Genomic DNA, 12,657 nt, shown 5'->3' with positions numbered 1-12,657 from the left:
GTGCCAAGCAGTTCTGTTCTTGGCTCATGGATGGCCCGCATCTCCCTGTATGCTTGTATAACTTTCCTCGGTGTGTTTTGTGTGGATAGATCTCTCTCTTCCTCTTCTTACAAGGGCTATCAATTCTTATTGAATCCCCACGAAAACCCCTATGACCTCATTTAACCATAATTCCCTCCTAAAATCCCAATCTCCAAATAAAATCACATGCGGGGCGGGGGGGGGGGGTGGTGTTAAGGCTCCAACACATGAATTTGGGAGGGGGGAACTCACACAATTCAATTCTTAGCCCTGATGTATCAACAGAATTAATGACATCAGTGTTTCCAGTGGTTTAGCATCCTACATAATGTTTGAGTTTCTATAGTTAACATTTACGGAGCATGTACTCTGCACCTGACACTGTGCTAGATTTTGGACATTATAAAGAGGAATAAAAGAGTCTCCTGTCTGTAATCTTATATTGTTTAACAGGTGACGTTGACGTGTATACTCACAAACTTCACAATACCACGTGAGAAGCTAATAGAAAGGCGCACATGATATTCTAGAAAAAAAGGTTTCTCTACACTGTATTTTCTATCAATATATCCTAATTAGTGTTTTTTTCCTATTTTACACAGTAGGAGACCATTGTTTTCTGCTCTGGTCTCTGAGAGCAGGTACTATCTAGTGAGCCACCAAAAACGGTTGTGTTTTATTTATTTATTTAAAATATATTTTATTGATTTTTTTACAGAGAGGAAGGGAGAGGGATAGAGAGTTATCGATGAGAGAGAAACATCGATCAGTTGCCTCCTGCACGCCCCCTGCTGGGAATGTGCCCGCAACCAAGGTACATGCCCTTGACCAGAATCGAACCTGGGACCCTTCAGTCTGCAGGCCAATGCTCTATCCACTGAGCCAAACCGGTTAGGGCAAAACAGTTGTGTTTTAGGTAGAACATTTTATTCCTGAGCTGCCTTCAGTGACTGTGGCAAATGCTGTCCGTGTGGCATTATTTTATTCAGTCTTTTCTCTCCCTCAATATATGATTGATAAGATTTGGGACATTTTGATGGCTTTAAAATCCTCTAAAAGTGAATTTATTGCTCTTATCAACTAGTAGGACTGTTTTCAATGGGATCAATCACTTGTCACTTATGAAGAAAAATTTCTCACAGACTTTGACTGAACACTAAGAGCATTGAAGTTTTACAATTGCCTCAATTTTTATTTTGCTGTAAAATGAAATCAGGTATGCCTATACATTCGTGTGTTGTCTAATTTTCGCTTGGTCACACTTTCATTAGTCACGAATAGTTCTGAAATTATTGGTATCAAGCGGGACCAAAGGAAGGGCCACAATGTATACATTTTTGAAAACCTCTCTAATATCATCGCCACTTTCAGACCTCTTCAGGGCAGTCCGGTGTTGACTTTCCAAAATGAAGTTGAACAAGTTCAGGAGACACCCTGAGTTTGTAAGCATTGCGCTCGGCTTTGTCCTACCAGCTTCCTCAGCACTATTGTAACTTAGGTTTTAAAACTGTTTCTATGTGCTTTGCCCTTTTATTTATTTTAGCTGGTGGACACACCTTTTCCTTTTTAAGCTGGTGTGTCAATGGCCTTTCCTTATAATAACAGTTGACATAATTCTGTTGAGCTTAAAGAAAACAGTATTAAGGAAACACGGGCTGTTTCTCACTTTCTCAGACCTCTGCAAGGATGAATGCAGGTCTCACACCAGGGTCAGGTGGAGAGAGAGAGATACCAGTGCGTGCAACTAAGAATTTCAGATTCGCAGGCATGCCTCTTTTTGTTTGGGATTTACATTTTTGCTCCTACCCAAGGATACTGAGTTAGAACAATAGTGAGAGGCCATGTTTTTCACCTGTTAGATTGGTGAATGTTTTGAACAAGCAATAACAACCACTGCTGACAAATACTCTGGGATGGAAACATTTTCTTACTTTGGTGGTAGGAGTGTGAATTCTTCAACTGTTTTTGCAAATAAATGTGGCAGCAGTTATTCAAATTAAAACTACATGTTATGTGACAATTTCAGGTCTAGAATTCTAAATTACACTAAAAAATCACATTTGATAAAGAACATGTATACACATACACAATACACAATGCTATTTGTAGCATTGTTTTTCATGCCAATCTGAATGCCCAAGAATAGGGAATTGAATAAATTTTGGTATACACACACACACACACACACACACACACACACTGATATATAGGTTATTTAAATGTCCCAAATGTGAAGGATGTTCAAAGTAAAGTGAACAAATACAACTTGTTAAAAAAAAGCCAAACCTAAAAACAGGTTATGTGGTCTTTCCAGTTGAAACCATGAGGGTGCAGAGAAGAAAAAAAGTGAATTTTGTAGAGCTGAAGATCAAGCTCCTGAGAAAGAAGTTTAGTCAAAGGATGTTTAGAAAGAAGCTTATCTATGAGGCAGGTAAGCACTATCACAGGAATATAGGCGATGTACTGAATTGGGACAAGAATGGCTAGGATGGAAAAAATAAAAAGCTGACAACTTCTTAAGTACCTACAGAATCCAAATTGGCATTTGTCATCAGGATCCATATTAATGATGCTGATGCGAACCCTAAGTTCTGAAAGGTGTTGTAGTTTCTTCACCTCCGCCAGATGTTTAATGGTACCTTCATTAAGCTCAGCAAGGCTTTAGTTAACATGCTGAGGATTGTGGAACCATTTATTTCATGGAGACACCAAACCTGAAGTTATTCATTGATCTACAAGCATGGTTATGGCAAAATCAATAGGAAGCTAATTGCGCTGACAGATAACACAAGGATTGCTCTTGGTAAATACGGCGTATCTGCACAGAGGATCTCACTCATGAGATCTATGCTGTTGGAAATTGCTTCACAGAAACAAGCAACATCAGCTGGCCCTTCAAATTATCTTCTCGAGGTGGACTGGAAACAGAGACCAGGCATTTTGTAGAAGACGGAGATGCTGGCCATAGGAAAATCTAAGTAAACAGGCTCACTGGAAAGATGAAATAAAGTGCCTACCATAATTATTTTTTGTCATCTGGTATGTTAATGAATAGTGACTTCTCTCAAATTGAAATGTAAAACAAAAAGCAAGCCCTTTCCCCAGAGAAAACAGGCTAAGTGATGGACCAAAGAGAATATGGGACAAGTACACACCCAATTCTCCACATTTATTAACTAAAAGAGGCATGGGGGGTATTTACTTTTCATTCATTTATTTATTCTTTTGTTATATCATAAAAGGGAAGCCACAAAGATGGATACTGGGTGAGGGGAGGGCTGAACACCAATATGGCAGCCAACCTCATTATCATCTCTCTAAATGTGAGCAGGGGGCTGCCTCTGGCTTTTTGAGCACAGAGATTGGAAGAAAGATATTGACTGGGGAGGAAGAGAATGGCTGGACCACCCAAGTTGCCTGCAGTTACTGACAGCCACTCCTCCCTGAACAGGGGTCTTAAGGTTGCCAGGGTGACCAGTTATGTGCAACCTTGCAGTAACAATCTGCTTCAGAAGAAGTATTGCCCTTACCTATGCCAAGGTCAGCTTCCGAGGGTGGGAAAGATAAAGGCAGCAGAAGGTTATTGATGGATGAAGATGTACTTTCAATAGGGAGGAGTCCAAACTTCCAGATGAGTCAAGAAATTCACCAGATATTCATGCGCCCTCCTCACCCCACCCACAGACCTAGGCACCAATTTGCATGCAGGTATCACTGTCCAAAGATTTGTTAGAAGAACGTGGTAGGAGAATATTTGAAGTTATTAATCTAATAATGCTTTTTGCTCCCTGTATGTATTTTCCTTTCTCTGTTTCTCCTCATTTTAAGCAGGTACTGGGCTATGAGGAAGTGTGAGGCAGGATAATGTTTCTGGCTATTAATTACCAGTCACCCAAGTCTGAAGGAGAAGTCAAGCAAGATTTCTAGAAAAGGCAAAATGAAGGAGGAGTTGTGGGCATTGACCAGGTATCTTGGCCAGAGATAAGCTAAAAAGAGATGTTCAAGGGAATAGGAGGTGTAGGGAGGGAGGGAAGGGAAGAGTTGGTGGGAGCAAAAAGACAGGCTCAGTGCCTGATTGTCAACTTCATAAAGAAGGGAGTTACCCTCCCTTCCCCCCTCCATTGTCTTGTCTCTGTTGGTTGTGCTTATATGCATGCATACAAGTCCTTCAGTTGATCTCTTACCCCTCCCCCCCACCACCACGCCAAGTGCAGGGGGGGGAGGGGTAGGAGAGGCTGAGGGGATGTCAATGGGGGGGAAAAAGGACACATATATGTACTACTATTTGTAATACCTTAAACAATAAAATAAAATAAAAAAGAAGGGAGTTGTAAGACCCTGCAGAGGAAAGGCATGCTTGGTATGGACACAAACGAAACTAAGAGGATCCATTTTCCCAATGGAAGACATTTTGGAATTATACAAATATGTGGCAATAAATAACCTTGTATCCCTGAGCAAGAGTTTTTGTGGGGTTTATACTTTAGAAGTTGGCTTGCTGTAGGTCATAAGCTTCAAATTTTGCTGGATATTGCCAAAACGCTTTCCAAAATATACTAATTTTCTCTTTGAACCTCTTATACTTTTCTTCTCAAATGTAAATTACATTCCTTATAGTAAAACTTCAATGTTCATCAAGCATCATTAACATTAAAGTAATTAACAGTAAGAATTTGAAAGTTCCTGTTCCCCCTAGTTCCCCGCCACACTCGTCATTGTCAGGCTTTTGAATTTTTTCCCGTCGGACAGACATAAAAGGGTATCTTGTTTTAATTTGCATGTTTCTATTACTAGCAAGTTATAGCTTCCCCTATATTTTTATTGGTTATACAGAACTTCTCTTCTGCGAACTGAAAGTTTATATTTATTTCTTTACTGGAATTTTTGTCTTTTTCTTACTTATTGGAACTTTTTACTTATTCTAGATTGCAACTATTTCTCAAATGTCTTGTAAATAATTTATCTGTCTCTAGCTTGCCTTTTAACTTTGTGTATGATTTCCAATGTATGGGAACCTAAAATGATAATGTCATGATATGTATTCATCTTTTAGTTTGTATTTAATGGTTCTTTTTTCTTAATACAGTTTATTTTTTTGCAGCAATTTCAGGTTCATAGCAAAATCAGCAGAGGCACACATATTTTCCATATACCCTCTACTTCTACACAGGCATAGCCTCTTCCCTTATAATCATCTCCACCAGGGTGGTACATTTGTTACAATGGATGAACCATTTTATATTTTTAAGAGATCTTTTTTTTCAAAGATCTTTAATGTTATGAAATAATTTCCTATATTTTTTTTTCTGAAACTTTTAAGGGTTGCTTCGAGTCTTAGGTCTTTAATCCATGTGGACATCTTATTTGTGTATAGTATGGGGGGAAATTTAATCTTCTGATACATTTAAAGTTTGTTCCTCAATCACATGGGATAAGACCACCCTATTGGCAGAATTCACCTGCAGCCCCATTGAAAGATTCAGGATAGTAAAGTGGTTCATAGCAGGCATCAGGATTAAACATTGTGGGTAAACCACTGGGCTCATGATAAGACTTAGAATCAAAGAGAAAACTAGTGGTGTTACCTGGAACAGGAGTGGGGTGACCATTATGGAGTCACCTATATTGAGGACATTGGCTAAGGGGGAACCAGGGACACTCACTGATTGGAAAAGGATGCAACTGGACTGATCTCCTAACTGGATATCAGGATCTGGGTCAAACAACCATCCAGCAAATGCAGCAGCAGATATGGCAGAACTAAGACAGCCAAGGTATTTTCCAAACAAGTGTAGACAATCAGGAAGAAAGTATCTTCTAGATAATGTTTAATCTGTGTAATATTAGTAATTTATTCAATATATTTAATATATATATAGTATATGTTAAACATATGATATTTAACATATACTATAAGCTTCTTGAAGTTCTTAAAAAAACTGAACCTAGTGAAGAGAAGAGAAAGATCCACTTTTAATGTTTAGCTGGAAAAAATAAGGTTTATATTTATTTCTCTTCCCCCAAAAGAATAAAATAGAATCAATTTTAATAATTTGAGCAGATATTTATTATAATTTTTTCTTATACAGTTTATTTTCTATAAGTAAAATGACTACACAGAATTTCATGGTAATTTTTGTATTTATATAGCTTTTTTAAAAAAATAAAAAGAAAGCCTTGAGTTATATAAACCATTTATATAGGTGTGCTTTCTAATGTAAAATCTCAGTGAACACCATCTCAGTTATCAGAATTAAAAAGTATAACCCAGAATCCAGGGTGTAATTTCTAAGATGTGTATCAAATTAAACATTTGAAATATAGATTAATCTGCATGATAATTTTTTAAAAATAAAAATAATTAGCTGGGAATATCCCACATGAGTTCTGAATCCCCCAGTTGACCCGCGTAATTTTTCTTATTCCTCTACAGCACATGGGATTCTTTCTATGAATGACATCAGTTTGGAAATACCCCGTGGTTTTCTGAGTTATAAATGGATATATCACTATGTATGCCTGATTATATTATGATTCATACTTTCACTTCTGTTTTTTTACACTATCATTTTGAAAAAGTGAAAATGAAACTGTTTCATTGGCCAACAGGTCAGGAGGGAGAGGAAAAAGTAACGTGGAGTATAATGATTCACAAACTATTGCAGGATTATATTTACAATTTTTCAGAATTATATTTCAAATATTTGAAAAACAGTTTCTTAAGGAAAAAGTGCTCTCAGAGAGTTAATCTGGAATTGAGAGTGGCTACTGTCAGAGTTCTGCTTTACATAGGAACATTTTTTCCATCATCTTTCTCTGTCTAAAAACTGTTTTTCTTTGTAGAATCCAGCCTTATATCTCTGAAATTTGTTCCTTTAAATATTAACTATAGCAGAAAGATGTTGATAGCTAAGAGTTAGGAAGGAAGGGAGGAAGGAAGGAAAGAAGAAAGGAAGGAAGAAAGGAAGGAGAGAGAGAGAGAGGGAGAGAGAGAGAGAGAGAGAGAGAGAGAGAGAGAGAGAGAGAGAGAAAGGAAAAAAGAAAGAAAGAAAGAAAGAAAGACAATTGGGGAAAAGGAGACATATATAAAACTTTAGACAATAAAAAAATAAAAGAAAGAAAGAAAGAAAGAAAGAAAGAAAGAAAGAAAGAAAGAAGAAAGGAAGAAGAAAGGAAAATGTGGAAAGTTCCCACATGATTTCACTGTTGAGTCACTTGCACCTTTGTCAGTTTCTGGCATATAGCAACGTTCAACAAAGATTTGTTGAGTAAATGTACATAATAGCTCAAAAACAATTTTTGTACCTGTGGTTTTCTGTGGAAAACCACAAGAAAAATGTTTTCTGAGGTCTCAACATTTAGTAACCATGAAGTATAAGGAATCTAATGGATTTCACTTATGGGATTCTTAAAGTAATGCACGAGGCTTGAGGTCTAAGGCTAGATGCCTCAATGCCTTGTGGTTCTTTATTTAACATTACTTGTTAGAATGGGAATTTTGCCAGAGATGATAAACCCTTTATAAAGATTAATGTGACTTAAAAATCTATTTATTAAGTTTATATTTACCTTCTTGGTCTGCCTGTCACCAAATGGCAGTTTCTTCAAAAGAATTGCCTTGTGGGTCGGTATATGTTTGCCTATAAATGAATTAATTCCTCACAATTAATTCCTCACCTTCAAATCTTCACTTCCCAGACTAGATTTTTTTTTTTTTTTTTTTTTTTTTTTTTTTTTTTTTTTTTTACTATTTACACTGCTTGATGTTTGAATTTCAAAGCTACCAACACCTTTACCTTAAGGTATTGAAGAATGATCTTACCTAAGAAAATACATCACCTTTTGTTTTTAACTATCACTAACATCTTAAGATGGGATTGTCTAACAGATGAGTTAGCCAATCACTTTTTGGAAAAACAGGAGGGATATGATTGTATAAGTGGTAAGGAGTAAAAATGTCTAAGGGGTAGTACATTTGTGAAGACTGTTTAGTCGGAAATATAAAAGTTACTCCTTCCAAAAATTCTCAGAGTCTCAAAACACCATTTAACAATATTAGAACATCCAATGTTAGTTATACCAAAAATTTAATCTGAAAATAACATTGAGAATGTACATTAATAAAATTGTTCTTGTTTTAAGCCACTACATTTTTTTTTATTCTCACCTGAGGATATTTTTCCATTGGTTTTTAGAGAGAGTGGAAGAGAGAAAGACAGAGAGAAACATCAATGTGAGAGAAACACATCGATTGGTTGCTTCCCGCAGGCACCCTCACCAGGCCAGGCCAGGCCAGGGAGCAGCCTGCAACCGAGGTACGTGCCCTTGATTGGAATCGAATCTGGGACCCTTTGGTCTGCAGTCTGATGCTCTATCCACTGAGCCAAACTGGCTAAGGCTAAGCCATATATTTTGTGATAAGCAGCAATAGATTACCAGAACAGAATTGCTATAAAGATTAAATGGCCCAGCCTGTGTTGCCTAGTGGTTGAGCACTGACCTATGAACTAGGAGGTCACAGTTTGATTTCCAGTCAGGGCACATGCCCAGATTGCAGGCTCGATCCCCAGTAGGGGGCAGGCAGGCGGCAGCCAATTGATGATTCTCTCTTATCATTGATGTTTTTATCTCTCCCTCTCCTTTCCTCTCTGAAATAAATAAAAATACATTTTAAAATTATAAGGATTAAATGGATATTAATGAAAAGAAAGTCAAATAGCGAGATTCTTTTTAAAAACTGAAAGCAATTAACAACAGAAATATGGATATCATCTTACTAAAACAGAATAGCTTATAAACCAATAAGACTGTAACCTGCTAAATATTTTTAAAAGAAATAATGTGTTAAACAGACAGGGAGTTGGTCACCCTGGCATATGAAAGAAGAAACAAAGAATCCATGAAGTGCACTTTGGCAGAGAATTCTAAAGAAATTTGTTCCCAAGATGTGTCCTTTTTGGTGCTGATCGTTGAAATTGTAGCATTAGTTACTCATTACTTGATGCCATTGAACATCTTGTTTAAATCAACCCCTACTTACTCTGAATTCATATTCACTAAACGATATTTGGATTATAATTTGATTTCTGATATAACTTTACAAGGAAGGAATGCATTGGCTAGAGGATCCCTTGGCAGTTGTACCTCTCATTATAATTAATGAGTTTTTTTTCCCTGGTTTGTACAGAAATCTGTAAGTTTTCTGTAAGTCACAGTTCCCAAATCTGACCAAATCTGGGGCACTGACCAGATTGAGTTTTGGACAAGGCAGAGCAACAGAGTTGGGGCTCCAGTGGCTTTCCCAAGGCTGTTGCCACTTGGACGAGTCTCCTGGCCTTCCTACTTCTTGTAGGGACAGTGTGAAAGAATATGTGGTTAAATGCACGGCAAATGTTAGTTTCCATCCCCAAGTGTTTCCTCCAACAGTTTGTATAAAGAAGAGGGGAAAAAATCATGTACTGAGAAGAAGCAGAGCCGGGAGGAAAAAGAGAGCAAAAGAGTTGGGTGAAAAAATGCTTTCTTGACATATTAAGTTCTGACAGAAATCTCCCTGGTGACGGAATATTGTACCTTGTCAGGTGTGATAGTTCATTTTATGTGTCAAATTGATGGGGTCATGGAGTGCCCAGGCATTTGGTCAAGCATTATTCTGGACATGCCTGTTAACATTTGAATTGGTAGACTGGGTAGAGCAGATTGCCCTCCCCTAGGGGAGTGGGCCTCATCCAGTCAGTTGAAGGCCTGGATAGAACAAAAGGCTGATCCACCAGCAGAAGAGGGAACTCTTTCTGCCTGACCGCTTTGGAGCTGAGGCATCAGTTTTTTCTTGCTTCCAGACTCTAACGGAAACATCAGCTCTTCCTGGGTATCAAGCCTGCCAGTATTCTCACTGGGTCTCCTGTTTGCCAACTGAAGATCTTGAATCTTGACAACCTTCATAATCCTGTGAGCCATTTCATGATAAAAAAAATCTCTTTATCTATATACATCCTATTGGTTTTATTTTTCTGAAGATCCCTGATTAATACATCAGGTGTTTTCGAGAAATGGCATGTTGCCAGACAGTTTTACTTTTGCAAACAAATTAGGTATTGAATGTATTCGTTGGCAGGGGAAAATATTTTCATATAAACTAGATTTTCTGAGAATCAGTGTCAATGAGTTTTTTTTCATTAATGAGGATATATCCCATCCCATAAACACTTGTCAAATTTACCCCCAGTAATGGAAAATTATACACAGTAATGAACTTAAAACTATGGTGTACTTTTATGTTAGAATGTCTGTGGTACATTTTGCCTGGTTGGTCTTATTTGTAATGTCGTCACATTTCCTTCAGCTTAACAGGCTATTCCTTCAAATCCCCAAACTCAAATCTGACTCTTCACTAAACCACCCACTACAAAGTGAACAGCTCTACAACTTGCAAGTCCTGCCAAAGTGCTTTCAAGAATAATTTATTAGAGGGAAATATAAATGAATAAGTGGTTGTACTCCATCCCAGTAACATAAGACCATTCACTAATTCCACAAGCATTTATTGAGCACCTACCAATGTACCAGACTAGAGAAACAAAGATGAAATGAGCACAGACCTTTTCCTTAAAGAGGGAACATAGAAAAACAGATATGAAGGCTAAAAGGAAAAGTGCCTGCTGTTTATTGAGTATCTGTGTTTTACTAGGCACACCACTGGGGCTTTGCAGTGGATCTTCACAACAACTTTCCAAGGTAGACACCATGATCCCTCATTCATGAGGACACCCTGGCTCAGGGAGGTCCTCTAGTTAGAAAAATAGAAATTACGAAATTACTAGAGGACTGGTGAACTAATTTGAGCACCAGTGGGGTCCCTTGGCCTGGCCTGCGAGATTAGGCCAAAACAAGCTCTCTAACATCCCTTGAGGAGTGCTGGATTGCGAGAGGGTGCAGGCCAGGCTGAGGGACCCCACTGGTGCACAATCGGGGCTGAGGAGGGACACAGGAGATTGGCCACGTCATAGCAACTGGTTGACTGGTCGACTGTCTGCCCCCCTGGTGGTCAGTGCATGCCATAGCAAGTGGTTGAGCGGCCTTAGCATAATATTAGCATATTACGCTTTGATTGGTTGAATGGCCGACTAGACACTCAGCATATTAAGCTTTTATTATATAGGATAGCTAGAATTCACTGAGTCTCAGTGACAGAGTTCAAACTTGTCTCTTACAAAGCCAGAAACATATGAGTTATTTTTTATCCCTCTCCTTTATTCTTCAATCCATCCCACCATTAAGATTTACCAATTCTACTCCAATTAATCCAAGACTACCATCATTTCTCACCTAGATCATTGGATTAGATCCCTGCATCCTTTTTTACTGCCTTCTAACTTCTTTTCCACACAGTAGCCAGGCTGGATTCTTGAATTTAAGATCTCATTGTATTATTACTCTTCTCAAAATATTCAATAGTTTCTCATGTTCATTGGAGAAAGTTAAAAAATCATTGTTTAGAAAATCGAAGACAAGTTTCTAATTTCTGGACCCTAACTACCACTCTGGTATGAAATGCATGTTATTAGGTGGGTTTTATCTTAGTCAACACAAATGCATAAGCAAACATTATTCATTTGCAATCCAGAGCCTTTTAGAAGTTATTCAGTTGTATTTTCCTTTTTCCATTCAGAAGGGATTAATCTGAGCTCCTGTTTATGGACAACCAAAGAGATTACTTCTGGCCACACTTCAGAACTTCCTGGTAGAGCTATAAAGTCAATTGGCCTAGACCTTAAGTATCATTCCTTATGAAAAAGTTAATTCCCTATGAGCAAGTGTTTTTGTTGTTGTTGTTTTTTTGTTTTTTTGCTAAGACATAGAAAACACATTGGAGAATATCACAAGTGCATTTATTTTATTTATTCCACAAACCTTTTCATTGGCCTTCAGAGGGAGTTATTCAAGCAAAGATTGAGCTGAACTTAAAGGGTAAAAATCTGAAATCAAAAGAATCACCTTTCTTTCCTTTATTTCTGAACAGCATTTTCAAAGCTCTCTAATATCTTGCTTTTCCTTGTCTATGGATAAGAAAACCTGGGGTTGACCTACATTTCCTTTAGTAATGTTTGCTCACTTATACTGCAGATGTCATCTTTGTCATGTGTAACCCTCATTCCAGATGTCGATAGGATACAGAGCCTAAGGTAAATGATGAATGCAGAGATCATATCAAGAGTCTATAAGAAGACTATGTCTCTGGTTTGGAACCTCAAGAACAATAGCTCATAAATGCAGCAAAGATTGCTTTTGAGGGATCATATTTCTTATCCCTGACAAGTAACATGTTGCATACAATAGAATGTAGGTTATCTTCTGGTGATTAGAGAGAGACTCAGTTAGAAGGGAACTGATTATTATGGGATAAAAGCATAAACCTTCATAAACATATATTCACCAAAGTCTGCAGTTATTCAGACATTCTAGAATCAATAAAGTGTATTCATATTCTGAAGGTTCCACTGGTTCTCTGACTGCTCACCATTTCTTCAAGTCTCCCTTAAGCAGTACTATCAATAAGGGGCACTCATAGCAAATATCTATACCCTATGAAATCTTTTAGTGCTAGTGTGAAGGAAGAGGAAGAAGAGGATGAGTAGAGTA

The 12,657-nt window shown here is 37.7% G+C and overlaps 1 pseudogene; it reads left to right on the top strand.

Moving 5' to 3' along the window:
- Positions 1-3,029, top strand: part of LOC102435856 — a 3,810-nt pseudogene extending 781 nt beyond the window's left edge.
- The last annotated feature ends 9,628 nt before the right edge of the window (positions 3,030-12,657 follow it).

This window comes from Myotis lucifugus, unplaced genomic scaffold, assembly GCF_000147115.1.
Source record: "Myotis lucifugus unplaced genomic scaffold, Myoluc2.0 scaffold_163, whole genome shotgun sequence".
Classification (NCBI taxonomy): domain Eukaryota; kingdom Metazoa; phylum Chordata; class Mammalia; order Chiroptera; family Vespertilionidae; genus Myotis; species Myotis lucifugus.
The sequence above is the reverse complement of the archived record's forward strand: the minus strand, read 5'-3'. Positions and strand labels throughout refer to the sequence as shown.